Genomic DNA, 18,701 nt, shown 5'->3' on the forward strand with positions numbered 1-18,701 from the left:
TAACTGATTGTTATGAGAGGGTTATTTCCTCACCCAGATGAAGAAGTGCATCTCAGGACAATCACATACAATGATGTTGAGATAGTGATTGAGATGGGTGTCGATGAGACGCATCATGAATATGACGCCCATGATCTTACTATTTTCGAAAGCCAGCCTAAAAAGTAGTAGAATAAATTAAATAAACAGGATCCTTATATTAGAAAATATTTTTTTTATAGTTTTATACATTTGGAGACAATTAGTGTAATATTTCCTTGTTATCAAAGTTAAATTTAAAAATTGTAATAATAGAATTCAGAGCTTTCATATGAAATTTTATCGAAAAACCATCGAGAACATATTGAATTCCCATCGAGAAACCATCATAGAACACATTTACTAAATTTTGTAAAGGACTGCACAAACTATGGACAATACATCGAGAACATATCAATAAATCATTGTTAAATTTTAAAAATTACAATGACAACATCTGGAGCCTTCACATGAACTATTTCCGAAAAGTCATCGATAACACATCAATTTTCCATCGAGAAACCATCAAAACATGCATTTAAGTTAAATTTTTAAAAGCATCAAAAAACATCGAGAATTTAGCAAAAGTTTCACAATAACAGTTTCAATTAACATTAAATATAACAAAACCTGTTTTAGGGACCCAAGTAATATTGGACTGTGCCTCAAATACGAGCTTTGCATGTAGCTCTGTTGTGGCCGGAGCCGCCACAGTTGCTGCAATTTCGAGATTGTGTTACTACTTTATCACCAATTTCAAATCATACTTCAATTGGTCAACCTCCAACTCTTCATATAAACTGTCGCACATTTTTTTTATAAGGTTGTGTCAATTTCAACCATCAACGTCATACTTCTTTCGCTTTTATACATCCAATTAAATTCATCAACACTCCAAACACCATCATACAATACAACCAGAAACACATGCGATCTTGCAATTCAATAACAAACTAAAAATAACTGAATCAGAATAAAAAAAAATAACAAAAAATTACGGCATTCACATGTACACCGTCTATTGCACTAATATAGTTCTAGAAAAAGAATACCGAGATTATATTATACTCTAGTTAGAGAAAAAATTATTTAAAAAATATATAATTGTAAAGTATGACTTACCTTAAAATGAGGCATATATCTAGAAATCTTTCAATATCTCTTCAGGATTATCTTTAAATTCTGGATTTGGTGGTTTTAATACATCTACACTCATATGACATAAAACATCTAAAACCTTATCAAAATATCAACTAACTGTCTCACCTGTGTGCTCGAAACGCTCTTGTGTTAACCGGTTTCCAGCACCGTGACCTAATGTAAATAAAAATATGCCTAATATTTCAAGAGCACACATTCTCCTTGAACCTTCAAATCCATAATTAGCTTCCAATTCATTGCACAATTTAATAAAAATATCTTTCTCCATCCTAAACATTCTATAACATCTACTTTTACTTCCTTGTAATATTTCCATCAACCACATATGACCAGTTTAAGAAGAATTCATACAAGGAGTCTTTTCAATGTATGTTGTATAATAATATTAAACAAGCAGGGGCAGAGCCAGCATTTTATAATAGGGGGGCCAATATAAAAAAAAACATATAACAAGTATAAATTTTTATAACCAATTTTTTTAGGATGTGTGTCAATTGAGAAAATATATTATAATTTTTTATTTTTTTATAAATTTTTATATAATACTTTAAAAAATTGAATAATTTATTAAACTAAAATTAAAATGTAACCAATGCTTAAAGTATTTGGAGTTCAATTTAACATTATCAAAAATTAATATTTATTGTAATTTCAAGTAAAAAAAAAAAAAGAAAAATGGTATAATTTATTAATTCTACTAATATTAATTAAAGAATTCACTTAATATACTTTTAAATTAAAATTAGTCTAAATACAAATAAGTACAACTATAATACAATATACTATTATTATATTTTGTTATATTTATGGGACCTACTTAATACATATAAGTAAAACTGTATATAATGATAAATAAATATCAACTCTTAACCTTTTTTTTTTTTCATAAAACATCATGTATATCATATTTTTTATATATAATTATCCATATTTATTACATGAGATTTAAAATTTAAGGGGGCCCACGGCCACTGTTAGGCCATATGTGACTCCGCCCCTCATAACAAGGTATGTTGCTACATACATCGATTGTAACTCAATCTCCTCATCAGTGTCTGTCATTATTTTTAATTTAAAATAAACTTATAAATATTAAAATATATATATTGTTGGGTTTTGTGCCCTAAATAAAACCCATTACAATCTGATTAGTTATCAATACAAGAAATTTGAAGTGATTTACGTTTGCATGAATTTTACATGCTTATAGTTTAATATGTTTTAATGTTTATACACAAAATCTGTTAAGTCTAGATCATATGTGTTGGAAATTATTTTACCAGGATCTTAGATCTACTCACAAGTATGTTGATTAACACCCTAAATATGAACTTCTAAAACGATTATGAAATAAACACATATAAAGTACGAGAAACCTTACATTGGGTGCAGCGGAATTAAATGACTCCTTCCGTTCAGATATCTAGCCCTTGATTCCTTTCTGTAGCAGAGCATTATCAATATCTGAACCTGGATATCTTTCTCTCCTTCTTTAGTGCTGAAACTCCTTCTTGTTGAATGTCTTTCTTCACGATCTTCCTCACTATGATTGAGGTATCACTTGCTGTGTGTGGGCACTACTCTAACACTAAGTGATTTCGAAATTTCAAGGAAGAAGAAGAGTAAGAAGTGGCGGCTAGGGTTTAGAAAGTGAAGGCTCAGGTTTTTCTCTGAAGGAAAGTGTGAAAGTTAAGTGTAAATTTCCTGAAGCCTTCACTATCTATTTATAGCATTCCACTAGGGTTAGGTTTGAATTATTTGGCATTAAAATAATGAAAATATCAGATGATAAAGCCTATAAAAGTGGCCGGCCCTATACAATGTGGATTTAGGCCTCACTTTTTGCAATTTTGCAGTTTTATCATTTCTGCATCTCATTTTCTCAAAAACGCCAATTTTCAAATTCAACCATTTAAATGCCAATTCTAACTATTTAATAACTATAAATAATTATTAAATAATATTGTCATTTATCATATTTATTAATTGAACCATACAAAATATCATAATTAACAAATATGCCCCTAAAACTCTTTCTTTACAATTTCACCCTTACTCAGTGAAAAATTCACAAATAGACATAGTCTAAATTGAGAATTATAATTGATTAATCAAAACCAATTATATGAGTCTTACAAGCAATATTATCTCAACTAGTAGGGGGACCATGGGTCTATATAACTGAGCTTCCAATAAGCAGATCAAGAATTTATAACCTAAATTCACTGACTTATTAATTCTTCGTTGAATCCACGCATAGAACTTAGAATTGCACTCTCAGTATATAGAATGCTCTATATGTTCCACCATATAGACACATCATTAGTTATCCATTGTTATAATCCTAATTTGATCAATGATCCTCTATATGAATGATCTACACTGTAAAGGGCTTAGATTACCGTTACACCCTACAATGTATTTTATCCTTAAAACACTTAACCCCGTATAAATGATATTTCAGCTTATGTGAAATGAGTACTCCACCATTTATTTTCGTTTGGTCAAGCTCGAAGGAGATCATCCTTTACTTACTATTCGCCAGATAGAAGCTATAGATTCCATGTTTATGTTAGCGCTCCCACTCAATTGCACTACCGTGTTCCCAAAATGTACGTATCACCCTGACCCAAAAGTAGGCTTAACTAACAAATCAAAGAACACGAATAGCCTATTGAGATTGAGCCTAATCATAATAGGATTAAGATCATTTGATCTAGGATCAACTAGGCGATATTGACTTGAATAGATATTACGGTAAGTTTAATAAATCTAAGTCAAAGTTCAATATCGGTCCCTTCCGATGCATACTCCATGAATCCAACCTGAGCTTTACTTTAACCAATCCTCTGGAAAGAACATAACATTTCTCCAAATGCAAGTAAACTCTGTTGTAGATTATCATATCAGTAAAACCCTGTGTCTGATAAATCTAGGAAACTTTATTCACATAGTCATGTTTACTTTCCAATATGTTGACAACACAATAAACAGGATCAAGTATGTGAAAAGGGTTTCAGATGAATTCATACATTATGTACATATAATCATGAAATAAATCATGTGAACCATGCAACATTAAATGTTATTTCTAATCTATATTAATAAGTAAATCTGATTATATTGAAATGAGTTTTATTTAGGGCATAAAACCCAACAAACTCCCACTTGCACTAATATAAAATAAAAAGTGCATTTCAAATAATCTCAACACCTTGATATACAAATCAAGTGTAGTAGTAGTAAACTCCTCGTAATAGGATCTGAAAAGTTGAATTAAGCACAACCTTTTCTCCACCATTACTCTTCCTTAATCACAAAATCATTGATAATGTGAAATTCCTCTCTATATGTCTACTCTTTTTGGGATACTGGATTCTATACCTTTGGCCACTACTTTTGGTTAATCAGGAAATAACACTAGTAGTTAAGGCAATTTGGAATGGTGCCAAAAATGTATAGAACTTTCCTTAAACTGAATAAGTACCTTTCCTGCAACTTTAACATTCAGTCCCTTTCTGGTAGACCTAGAGACTTCAGATAGGTTTTACACTTCTCCAAAATCACTATTCCACCCCCAGAGTAATCACCATCTTATCAGAAAGATTTTCTAGCACAAAGGCAAATCTCGAAATCTGATGTGGTGTAGTCTAAGAGTTTTAGATACACCCTTATTGACTAACATGTAGTTCCTCTTCTTAATCTTAAGATTTACTTGATTGTCTTCCAATGTTCTTGTCCTGGATTAATCTGATACCTACTCATTACTCTCACTCAACAGTAAGTGTCTGGTCTAAGGCATACTAAAGCATATCTGTGACCTCTCACTGTTGATATAAGAAATTCTTTCATGGCTTTATCTTTTCTGGAATAGTTGAGACTTTTCCTTAGATAAATAAAATCTATGCCTAGAAGTCGAGAAGCTTCTATAGATTGCCATTAGAAAGAAAATGCTTCAGCATCTTACTAAAGTAAGTTGCTTACATTAGAGTAAGTAATTACCAGGTATACCATAAGCCATAGGTTTAGATAAACTCAAACCTATAATACTAGGAACAGGAAGTCTTGTTAAGTCCATTGAATAGACTTATGCACGAAATTTCCTTTTATGTCCTTGTAATAGAAAGTTTAGGTTACTCCATGTGAATGGATTAAACCATAGTTCTATTGGCTTTTCTTCTTAGTTTCTTATCTTGACAATCCATTACTTGTTTAAACTCACAATGGATTTTAATCACTAGTGTCTTCCAAGTCATAAGAAGGTGAGTTCCTAGAAACTCTCCCACTACGAAAAGGTACCGTGAATTTTGTCTAAGAAAACTAAATGGTATTGATCTCTTCGGTTGTGACAAGACAACAGAGGCAGTGGGATCATCATATGTCAAATAAGATGATAGAACACTTTTGGAATCAAGAAAAATATCTCCTTTATTTTCTACTTTATTTTCAGACTTAGTCATTTTCTTAGAAAAGTAGTATTTGTTTAAACAAACACTTTCTTATCTATTGACTATGGGATGGTCCACCCCTAATCACTTCGAATAGCTAAAAAACCATGGTTAACAGTTCTAGCTTTTCTTAAGATTTTGATTAGGTCTGTTGCCCCTGATTTTGCCCAATATACGTGGACCAACCGGACAGGGACACGTGGACCAAAAGGTCTTAACATTCAAATTAATTGCTAAGTCTTTATGAAGAAAGGCAGCATCCGGGACCTACCTCCCGGAGAAGGCATACGGAAGCCCCTATGCTCCCGGAGGCCCAAGTAACATCAAAGCATCTCCGCGAGGTGTCAGGCTTCCCCTAAGCAGTCACCTCGCATTTAATGCCGCATGGGAGGAAACGTGTTGGGACTATCACACGCAATAAAGTCTGACGGCACAACCCCCAATCTGCACCTATGAAGCTATGATCACTTAAGTCTATTGACGGCTACACTGCGAAGAGTCATGTCAGTCAAAAGGCAATAAGGACATTCCACATAAAAGCCCTACAGCTCCTAGGGATTTAACCATGCATTACCCATGGCATATTCATTGGGAATACCCAAATTTATGGATAGTTACAGAAATACATGTACTATAATTCTGGGAATCACCCCACCAAAAACACTATAAATACCCCCTCAAAGCTCATTACACGGGGTCGAGAATTTTGGGTTGCATAAGTGCAAGAAGAGTAAATACTCACTAAGAACATTCTCTGTATTTAATACACTCATAAATACACGGACTCGTGGACTAAGGCTCATTAACGCCCCAACCACGTAAAAATCCTTCTCTTAATTTCTTACAGTTCTCTCATCTTATATTATATTATTGGTTGCTGAAAACCTCAGTCAACATTTTGGTGCTTTCATTGAGAGCTGAAGAAAGCTTCTATAAACACACTTTACATTACAACAATGGTGGAAACTAGAAGCACTCGTCAACCTCGCCCTCTAGAAGATGCTCAAGACCCGAATGAGGAAGACGTAGCCTCAAGAATAGTTGAGGGCTCCGAGGAAGAAGAAGGAATTCCTGATGACGATTACGAGGGAAACCTCGATGAGTATGCCTACGATGAAGGTAGTTACTCAGAGCTAGTGCTTTTAAGACAAAAGGCTGTCGATCACGAAGCTGAGATCGCAGCCCAAAAAGCACAAAACATAAAAATGCAAGAGGCAATGCTGGCCATGCAAAAAGCCATGGAGGCGGCTGGCATCCACGTGCATCCCAAGGCAATGACTGCTGGACTTGGCAAAGAACTAGAGGAATCCTCGCCTAGTACCCAACAGCAAAAGTCTAGGGAACCTAGCCCTATAAGGTATCCCGCTGAAGGGAACCAAAAAAAAAATCCTACCTTTACCCCTGGGAGAAAGAAAAAGGTGCAGGATCCACGAAAGGTTCGCTCAGATTTCCCGAAAGGGAAAGGTCCGCAGAGGGGCAAACTCCAAAAAGGGAGTCTTGGCCCTCAGGATTGAGAGGACTGAAAAAGCGTTTCCGTGCACCAGGAGCCCGGAGGTAGAGGGAGAAGAGGACAGAGATGTCCTCCCGTCGATTTTAGAAATCAAATCAATGGGAATCAAGGTGACCTCCGGGATCACCTTGACCAAAAGAAATACAGACCCGCGGTCTCCACGGGAATGTTAAATGAGGGAATCATGGCGGAACTCGCCATACTCCGAAAAGATATCGCCCGAGTGTCCCGGAGACAGAAAGGCGACGACTCCGACTCAGACTGTGAGGACCGGGAGCCGTGTGCTAAGCACATCCTGGAAGCAGAGCTCCCCAAGAACTTTAAGATGCCCGAAATGGCAACTTACATCGGGAACTCCGATCCAAGCGACCACTTGTCGTGGTTTAACCGTGTCATGACGGTCATGAGAGTCGGCAATGACGCAAAATGTCTGTGCTTCCCGCTTACTCTAAGCGGGTCCGCGGAGGAATGGTTCAAGAAGCTGGAGCCAGGATCCGTGGGCTGTTGGAACAAGTTACAGACCAACTTCCGGAGATAGTTTGTCGCCGCAAGAAAGGTCAACCTGGAAGTCAGTGCCTTGACTAACATCAAGCAGCTGCCTACAGAGACCTTGAAAAATTATATAAAGAGGTTCCGAGAGGAAGCCTCGAAGACCAAGAAAGTTGATGACGGACAACAGCTTGTCCTTCTCTAGGCAGGCATCCGTACAGGGACTCCATTCTGGAAAGAACTACAACAGGAAGGAGCTGCAAACCTTCAGGACTTCCAGAAAAGAGTCCAAAAATACATCAACCTTGAAGAGGCCTAAATAGTGGCCTATGGAGGATACTATCCCACCGGGATAGCCGGGTATATGCCTGGAGCCCCGCTGTCGGGTACTGTCCCGACCGCGGCTCCAGCAATGAGCGGCATACAATTCTCTACTACTCCCGGATACAGTCAGGGCCAGGCCTTGGCCCCCGCATCATCCCATTTTGGAAATCCCTCAGGGATATATGGACAAGCTCCCTCGCACTCTGCTCCAACCGCCAGCCTGGCAAGTCCTTCCCAAGGCTCGAGGAGTAAACGATCCTCCAAAGGCAGCACCCGGACGGAGAAGAAGCGACAAAAAAGGGGGTACACTCCACAGTACACCCAGTACACGGAGTTGACGGACTCCCAAGAGCGTGTGTACTTTGCTACTAGGCAAAATACGCACTACCGGAGACCACCTCCCTTGTACAAGGATAGCTCCCGGAGGGACCCCAACAAAAGATGCGAATACCACAACGACATTGGGCACAGCACCAATGAATACAAAAATCTCAAGGATGAGATTGAAAACCTAATCCGATTGGGGCACCTCTATGAGTGGATCAAGAATCGGCTGCCTCACCTTAATCCGGGTCAGGCGACAGGGGTTGTGCCGTAGGGAGCACCAGGGGGTGCAGCAGGAGTGTTGGCTCCAGTTGCTCCTACCGGAGATGTCCAGCACATCCCCGGTCTGCCACCCAGACCTAATGGGACAGTGGCCATGATCACAGGAGGACCCCATATTAGAGGAACTACCCGCAAAGAATTGAAGCGGTACGCGGGGGCCGTGAAACACAATGAGGTTTGGAAGGTTACTCAACTCCCAGCTCAAAGGCCCCGGCTGATGGATCAACCCATCAAGTTCACGGAAGAAGACGCCAAGACGGTGCGTTTTCCCCACCATGATCTGTTGGTCATCGAGACCCCCATCGCCAACAAAGTAGTGGCCAGAGTCCTGATCGACAACGGAAGCTCCGTGAATCTACTTTTTAAGGAGGCCTTCACTGCAATAGGCTTGACGGACCGAGACCTCTCACCCAGTGGTTCCCAACTCACAGGGTTTAACGGAACAACACTCATCCCGATGGGGAAAATGAGACTTCCTGTCACCTTGTGCCCGAACATCCCCCAAAGCACATTCAAATACTGCACTTTCGTGGTGGTGGACTGCCCGACCGCTTACAACGCGATCCTAGGCCGACCGGCCCTGGTGAATTTCGGCGCAGTCACGTCCATACGAGATTTGTGCCTAAAGTTCCCTACCCAGGAAGCTGGAATAGGGACGGTGAGAGGAAATCAGGGGGAGGCAAGGCAATGTTACAATGTTGCAACCCACCTGCCCGTACTGATGGTCCGGGAAACCATTGAGCCAGAAATGGATGAAGAAGATGAGTTGGATCCCCGAGTGAGGTCCGAAAAAATTGTAGAACCAATGGAGGATGTCAAGGAGATATCAGTGTGCGACCTCGACTCCACCAAAGTACTCCGGCTAGGAAAGAGCCTAGATCCGGAGGAAAAAGAAAAAATAATAAAAACACTGAAGGGCGCCATCGACATTTTTGCATGGCGCCAAGAGGACATGACTGGCATAAGTCCCCACGTCATCACCCACATCCTCAATGTCAACCCGGACATGCCGCCAGTCCAACAGAAGCGATGCCCCCTTGATTCAGTAAAGGCCGAAGCCTTAGAGAAAGAGGTGGACAAGATTTTGACAAACAACATGATCCGCGACGTATACTACCCGGAATGGCTAGCCAATCCAGTCCTGGTGCCAAAGCCGAACGGGACTTGGCGAGTTTGTATAGATTTCACTGATCTAAACAAAGCTTGTCCGAAGGACTGCTTCCCGCTACCCAGGATCGACCAGATGGTAGATGCCACTTCCGGATTCAAACTACTGTCCTTCATGGACGCCTACGCCGGGTACAACCAAATAAAGATGCACATGGCAGACCAAGAGTGCACTAGCTTCAGGACTGATAAGGGGGTATACTGCTACCTGGTCATGCCTTTCGGACTGAAGAACGCCGGAGCGACCTACCAAAGAATGGTCAACCGGATGTTCAAAGGCCTCTTGAGGCGAAACATGGAGGTGTACGTGGACGATATGCCCGTCAAGTCTAAAGCATGCAGTAGCCATGCAGACGACTTAGAAGAGTGTTTTGAGGTAGTACGGAGATACGGCATGAAGCTCAACCCGAAGAAATGCACCTTTGGGGTTAAATCGGGAAAGTTCCTGGGCTTCATCGTCAGCCAAAGGGGGATTGAGGAAAACCCAGAAAAAATCCAAGCTCTCCTGAGCATGCCATCCCCCAAGAAGCATAAAGACGTGCAGAGCCTAACCGGAAAGGTTGCTTCCCTGAGCCGCTTAATCTCCCGGTCTACAGATAAGTGCATCCCCTTCTTCAACATATTGAAGAAGTGCCAAAAATTTGAATGGTCGGACGAGTGCGAGGAGGCATTCAAAAAATTGAAAGAGCACATGGCCAAGCCTCTGATCCTGTCAAAACTTGTTCTCGGAGAGGACCTATTCCTATATCTCGCCGTCTCTGAGCACGCGGTCAGCGCTACCCTAGTCCGGGAAGAAGAGAAAACTCAGCATCCCGTGTACTATGTCAGCAAGCGCAGGAGCGGAGACGCGGTACCCCATTATCGAAAAACTAGTTTTTTGCCTCCTAACGGCCTCAAGAAAGTTAAGGCCGTATTTCCAAGCACACCCGATTAAGGTACTGACCAATCACCCGCTCCGACAAGTCCTACAAAATCCAGAAGCATCCGGAAGGCTCCTCAAATGGGCAATGGAGTTAAGTCAATTCGACTTACACTACATCCCCCGCATCTCCATAAAAGGCCAAGCCTTGGCAGACTTCATCACCGAATGCAATGAAGCCGAGGCAACCGCTAATGCGTTGATACCATCAGTCCCCACGTGGAGAGTGTTTGTGGACGGAGCCTCCAATGAAAATGGATCCGGAGCGGGGGTTGCGATGATATCCCCGACCAGACTTCGACTCCAGGCAGCCCTACGGTTCGACTTCTCAGCTTCAAACAACGAGGCCGAATATGAAGCCTTGATAGCAGGGCTGAGATTGGCGAAGGCCGTAGGGGCCAAAAGAGTAGAAGTCTACAGTGACTCCCAGCTGGTCGTAAATCAGATATCGGGAGAGTATCAAACACGCGGCGAGCGAATGGCCGCATATGTAACAATAGTCCGGGAGCTGCTCCACGAGTTCACGGACTACAAAGTAGAAAGAATCCCCCGGGAAAAGAACGCTCACGCGGACTGTTTGACTAAGTTAGCTTTAGATAGTGAAATCGAAGGGCTGGGGGTGGTACCCGTGGAACGCTTGGCAGAGCCAAGCATCAAAGTAAAAGAGGCCATAATAACGGTTGGGCAAGAACCCAACTGGATGGTCCTCATCATAGAATACATAACAAAAGGTGAGTTGCCACAAGAAAGGGCACTGTCTCGAAAGATTTAGTATCAAGCTCATCGTTATGTAATGATGGATCAAATTCTCTACCGAAGAGGACTCATCATGCCTTATTTAAGGTGTGTATCGGACCCTGAAGCTAGGCAAATTATGCTAGAGGTCCACGAAGTGTTCTGTGGAGATCATACAGGAGGACCCAGTCTCTCAAAGAAAATATTGAGACAGGGATACTTCTGGCCAACAATGAAAAAAGATTGCATAGACTACGTCCAAAAATGTGATTCGTGCCAAAGGTTCGCGAACATACCGAGAGCTCCTCCCAATGAAATTACCCTGATGACTAGTCCCTGGCCCTTTACGGTCTGGGGAGTAGATCTTATTGGGTTCCTGCCAACAGGAAAGGGAGGAGTAAAGTATGCAATAGTAGCAGTAGACTACTTCACCAAATGGACGGAGGCTGAGTCCATGAAGACTATAACTGCTAAAAAAGCATTAGACTTTGTTATCAAAAACATAGTGTGTCAATATGGCCTGCCTCACAAAATAGTCTCTGACAATGGAAAGCAATTTGATTGCGAAGAGTTTACTGACTTCTGCAACCAACACGGAGTAGTAAAAAGCTTCTCCGCGGTGGCAAGGCCGCAAACGAACGGACAAGCAGAAGCAGTCAATAAAATCCTAAAGGTCACCCTAAAGAAAAAGATCTGGCCTGCAAAAACAACTGGCCCGAAGAGTTGCCAAGAGTGTTATGGGCCTACCGGACGACCCTCAGAACCACGACCGGCCACTCGCCTTTCTCAATGGCGTACGGTTGTGAAGCGATGGTCCCGGTAGAAACGTTATTCCCGTCCCACAGGAGAACGACTTACGATCCAGCTACAAATCAAGCTTTACAAGAAGAAGCGCTGGATCAAGTTGAAGAGCTCCGGGACGAGTCACAAATACGGATGGCAGCTTATCAAAAGAAGGTGACCAAATATTTTAACTCCAAAGTTAAAAACAGAAAGTTCACTATTGGGGATATGGTCTTAAGAAGAGTCTTCCCAGCCACCCAAGAACCCGGAGTGGGGGTACTTGGGCCAAATTGGGAAGGACCATATGAAATCGAGGACGAAATCGGTTTAGGCACTTATAAGCTAAAAAGGATGGACGGAACCATTGTGCCAAGGGCCTGGAATGCCGATCACCTCAGAAAATATTACCAATAGTCCAAAAGTGTAACTTAGGCTTTGTTTAAAGGGTTTGTACCGTCTAAGTGTATGCAGCCTCTGTATTTTAAATAAAACTGAGTGCCTTAAAAACAAAGTTTCTATGCCACTCAGGGGGGTACTAGGGCATACCACACGGACAGACAAAAAACAGGCCCAAAGTAAAACATCTTGACCCAAAGGGCAGGTCCAAAAGAAAAAGTATGCAAAAAAAAAAAAAATATGTATAAACATCCTGACCCAAAGGGCAGGTCCAAAAAAGAAAAATATGTGCATCAAGAAGGATCATATATATATAAAAATTCTAGCCCTAAGGGCAGGTCAAAAAATAGTTATAAATATATACAAAGGGCCCGGGGACAGGCCTTAACTTGTTTTCCCTTAGAAAATAAAACAGCTGTAAATAAAGATTGTCTTAAATAAAAGAGAATTGGCTGTAAATAAAAAAAAAGAAGATAAGAAAAATCTGAGTTGTATTCATAACAGCCTAGTCAATTCGAGGAGGAAGGCGAGGACCAATGCGCGCCTCCAGCATGGCGTCAAGCTTCTTCTTCTTCTCCCAAAATTTAGCAATCATCTCCGCGGGTTTCGGGTAGAAGTCGAGCTTGATACTCTGGCCATTTGTTGACCAGGCCATATAAACGCCATCGTCAAAGTGCTTAATGCATCGGCTGCAGGAGATGGGAGAAAGGAGCTCATCTTTCTTAGCCTTCTTCAAGGCTTGGTCTTTAAAATCCTTAAGCTCCTTCAGCTCCACGGCCAGGTTAGCCCTGGACTCCAAGTCCGCCTGGTGCAATTCCTCTAAGGACTTCACCTTGGCGGCCATTTCGTCTAAGGCCTCCCTAGCCTCCCGGAGCTCGCGTTTGGCCTTGGCAACAGCCTCGCCCTCCGCCCTCAATTCCTCCCGGTGCTTGGCCTCCAGCCTATCCCTCCAAAGGACCTCCTCACAGATCATCGCCTCCGCTTGGGCTTCCCTTTGCTTAGCCTCTTCCTCGAACTTGGCCTTAGCAAGGGCCTCCTACCGCGCAGCTTCCTCTTGGAACTTCCGCCTTTCAGCAGACAGATCATGCAGGGTCTTCATGACTTCGCCTATGTCCCCAAATTCGGACAAGACGAAGCCGTGATTGATTAGGTTCTTGGAAAGGCGGACGACCTCTGCAGCAAGCTGGAAAAATATGTAAGAGTGAGTAAAGTCCTTAAGAAAAATAATGAGGAAAGAAGTAAACTACAGAATATTTACCACAGTCAAGGAATGGCTGAGATCCTGAACTTAAAAGACGGAGTTCAAGGATGCACAAGCAGCGAACCGTTTAGGCGCGCACCGGGTTAGCTGGGAGACAAACTCGCCGGTCATCTCCGCGGGAAAAGGAGCCAAGGTAGGCCCGAGGAAACGATTGAACCAGTCCGACAGGGGGTCCAAGTTTAGATCCCACGTGTTCTGGTAGTTCTGATCGTTAAGGGTATTTTGCATTTCATCTCGCAAAACCCTCCTCAAGGCCTCCACCTCAGCATACCCCCGGGAGTACTCATCCATGGCGTAGTTGTGCTTGGCTATCCGGAGCTCCTGCCTTGCCTCATCTCCGGGTACTGGAGTCAGCACTATGTTGGGAGGCACTGTAAATTCCTCCGCCTCGAGAGGGATCCCAGAATCATGGCTTGGGGCCGGAGTGTCCACTCTCCGTGGCCGTTTAGGTACCTCCTCGGCTACCATTTTGCCTTTGCGCTTGTGGATCAGAGCAACCTCTTGCTCTTCTTCACCTTCTTCAACTTCCTCAAGAAGAGCCCATTGCTCTTCTTGACCTTCTTTAGCTTCCTCAGGAAGCACCTCCTCCTCATCCACTAAGTCAATAGTGTCTGGAGGGGCACTGGAAGAAGCCTTCATGGGAGTGGCCATCTGGGAAGAAGTTGGAGGAAGCGGAGCATCAGGAGTGTGAGCTCCGGCAAGAGTGGCCAAAATTGCCTCCATGGAATTAGCTGCTGCAACAAAAGAAAAGAGCTAAGTGTTAGAATATCTGTGAAAGCAGTAAACACTTAAGAAAGCAATCAAGCTAGTCCTACCCTGACTCTCTAATTCGGCCCTAGCAAAGTTCTGAATCTTAATGCTGGCTGCATCATCCCCGAGATAGCTGTCCGAGGGCCGGAACCAGCTAGAAGAAAGATAGGCCAAAGGATCCAAGGGAACGGGCTCCGGAGGTCCAGAACCCATCCGAGACCGACCTAAATAATCACCAAGTTGGAGAAATAATACTCCTTTTCATGATCCCCCCATCGAGTCGAGGGCATCCTAAACCTAAGGAGACGTTCATCGAACCCTACAGGCCTAAGGCTAGCATATTCGCTAACAGGAGGGACATAATGTATCGATAAAGGGGACTTACCGGAGCCGGAAGTGCTGGCATCAGGAGCCCCTGTATTCGGCACCTGGACTGTAGGCCTTGGCCTGGGAGCCCTCTTCTCAACCGGGCTCCCAATGCGAAGGGATCTCCCGGTAGTCGGTTGGCTTCTCCTCTCGACCGGGCTCCCAACGCGAAGGGGCCTCCCAGAAGCCGCCTGGGCCTTGGTATGAGCCTTCTTCTGGGCCTTCCAGTAGAGATAGTCTTGGTACTTCTTCTCCGCGGTGGCAATGATCTCATCCCAAAAGGTCTTCTCCGCGGCCGGGACCCTCACATTCGGGCAGAGGACCTTAGAAAGGTTGGAGTCCTCCACCGATTGGTGCGCCAGGATCAGCTTGGCCTTCCGGCAGTTCTCCGTCGTGACCAAGCCCCCGACGTTGAGGTCCGCCTTATCATAAGTCGCGAAGATCTGGGCCCGCTGAAGAAAGATCTGAGTAGGCGCGGTCTGTTCGTACGGAGGGATCCTAACCCACTCCGTGAGGAGCTTCGGGTGCTCCACAGCTCGGAACCCGGAAGAGAAGAAGAAGCGATGGCGATATTCCTTGACGTGCTTTTGTTGGTTATAAGGGACCACGCCATCATTCGAAGGGTGGGCCCGGAAGCCGTAAAAACCGTCCTTAAGTTTGTCCCCCTTCTTGGGGACAGAAACAAGTTCGTAAAAATACAAAATCTCCGCCGGACTAGGAGAGCCCCATCCCCGGGCGGAGTAAAAAACAAATAAGCCTCAAAGCAGGCGGTAAGCTTGAGGAATTAGTTGGTATGGCACAAGGCCGAAAAATACAAGGAAATTAATAAAATAATCTTGAAGGGGAAGCATGGCCCCGGTCATCAGATGCGTCTGGCTCCAAGCCTCGAAGCCTCCGTAATTGTGGTTAGGCGTCTCCGCATCTCGGGGCGGCCGATGGTACGTCCCGGACGTCGAGGGCTTTATACCGGCCACCTCCACGATATTCTCCAGCTGGTGAGGGCAAGTCAAAGTGGAGTGAAGCTCGGCCGCCTCCCATCCCGTGGCACGGGGTCTATACCCCTCCTGGGCAACGGGACCCACCATGACTTCTTCCAGGGTGGCCAGACGCTTCCCTCCCTTCTTGGAAGATTTGGAACCGGATGCAGACATTTTGGTTCTGAAAAAGAGTTAAAATTCCAGCAATTAGGCCCCATACCAAACCCTAAATCAAAAAAGGGAATGGAGGTCCCCTAACCGATGGAAAGAGGCCCCCTCCGGACGACTGTCAACAAGAAAACCCTAGAAGGATTTCCTGGACAAAAGTCGGGTGCAAAAATCTCACAGATAATGACATTGCACATAAAAGAAAAAGGGAAGAGGAGGGGCAGAAAATCGAGAAAGACAAAGTCTTCTCTATGCCCTTGAAGGCCATCACGCAAAGAATAAGTGAGCCTTTACAAAAAAAAATAATAATAATAAGGTGTAACAAGAGTGACCCTAACACCAGAGAAGGGAAATCTAGACGTATTACGTAAAAACTCAAGGTGAAAAGTTCCTAGAAACTTCAAACACTAAACCCAGAAAAACAAATAAACAGTAAAGCATGCCACGAACACCAAACAGTAAAGTGAGGGATGCGAGAAACTTACGTGAAGTGTTGGAACTGGGGGTTGCTGTTGATCAACAAAGAAATGTAGACTGACAGTAACGAACAAAGGTTAACAAAGAAATCTATAAGTGTTTGAAGGTTTTCTGGTCTGAGGATTTCTTTCTCTCTGGAAAACTCGAAGAAAGTTGGCCAAAAAAGGAAAGTAACCAAATGAAGGAAAGGTGGTGGCTTTTATAGGCCAAGGTGCATGAGGAACAGGCACAATCACCTACCAATCGAACGGCTAGGGAGGCGCACGATTCGAATTCCCAGGATTCAACGGTTAAGATTGATTCGTAATTAAGGCGGTGGAAACGTTTGAGTATCCGTCTGACACACATTAATGCGTCATATCAATCAATGGGCAGGAAACGAATCAACGCCTGCAAAAAGTGAATCGCTGCTTTAATGGCGATCATTAAATACACCCTCACGCGCCCGAAGCACGTGCCAGGAAACCGAGGAGTCAACCGGAAGCACTTGAACAAGCCTTGATTCATTTTTTAAATAAACAAGGCTTGGGGGGTAAATGTTGCCCCTGATTTTGCCCAATATACGCGGACCAACCGGACAGGGACACGTGGACCAAAAGGTCTTAACATTCAAATTAATTGCTAAGTCTTTATGAAGAAAAGCAGCATCCGGGACCTACCTCCCGGAGAAGGCATACGGAAGCCCCTATGCTCCCGAAGGCCTAAGTAACATCAAAGCATCTCCGCGAGGTGTCAGGCTTCCCCTGAGCAGTCACCTCGCATTTAATGCCGCATGGGAGGAAACGTGTTGGGACTATCACACGCAATAAAGTCTGACGGCACAACCCCCAATCTGCACCTATGAAGCTATGATCACTTAAGTCTATTGACGGCTACACTACGAAGAGTCACGTCAGTCAAAAGGCAATAAGTTATTAATTTATGTGAAAATCATCACCTGAAGTATATAATATGTTATGATTAAAGCATAATAATCATTACTTGATTTCTTATGAATTTATGCAAATTACTTGATGATCAGTTTTTTCTTCACTGTTCAGTTATTTCTTTAGAGAAATTTCATTTACTATTCATAAAAAAAGTTCCTATTAAAAAACTTACTTTCCTAATAAATTTATACCATTTTATGTAAATAATTCTACATTATACCTAAAAAATTCGTCCCATTTATTTTATTTCAAAAACTTAAAAAATTTATTTCTCTCTCTACATCTCTCTCATCATCCCATCGAAAAGGAGCCACCACATTCCTTTATTTCTTCCTCGAGATCCCTCTCATCCGCCCAAAGATCCCGCCACCCTCAACCCGCCTGGTCCTCCATGGAAGCCCAAATGTCTGCCATGAAAGTGTCCTCCAATCCTCTGTGGATGCCTGTCAAAGACCCAAAACGTCCCACCACAAAGTTTGGAGATCGGAGCTCGTGGCTTAATGGATAAGTATTTTTTAAAATACTTTTTTGAATAATTATAAAAGTATACTCTATTTTCAGTAGATTCATGTGGTTGTTGTTTGTATTTGTTTAGTTTTGATGTATTCTTCGCTAAAATCATGAGATCTAGTTTTCTTGAGTATTCTGTGAGTTCGCAATTTTCTCGACGCTTTATCGATACATCCTCGATGGGTTCTCGATGAAAATGTCCCAAGGTTAGGGAAGACATTTATCGACAGTTTTTTGATAGGTTCTCGATAGGTTATCGATAGTTCAAATTTTGTAAAAAAATGCTTGGAATTTATTTATTATCAATTGATTATCAACAGGTTTTCGATAGATTATCGATATGTGAGAATTCTTTTTGTTGTCATTATGTTGGTTATTCTCGCTTGATTATTGATAAATTATCTACTGATTATCGAGAAATTCTCGACATGTTATCGATAGTTCAAGTGTTACAAAAAAAAAAGAAAAGAAATTTTGTAATTATCAACGAATTATCAATAGGTTCTCGATAAAAGTGAAAATTTTATTTTGTTGTTGTTATGTTGGTTATTATTGCTTGATTATCGACATATTATCAACAGTTCTCGATAGGATTAAGAATTAGTTTTTTAATTGTCATGTTTGGTGATTGTCTACTGATTATCGATGCATTCTCAACAGGTTCTCAATAGGATTTAGTATTGCATTTTTTGTTTAACGTTTGCATT

Source organism: Cannabis sativa, chromosome 4, assembly GCF_029168945.1.
Source record: "Cannabis sativa cultivar Pink pepper isolate KNU-18-1 chromosome 4, ASM2916894v1, whole genome shotgun sequence".
In the NCBI taxonomy this organism is placed as follows: domain Eukaryota; kingdom Viridiplantae; phylum Streptophyta; class Magnoliopsida; order Rosales; family Cannabaceae; genus Cannabis; species Cannabis sativa.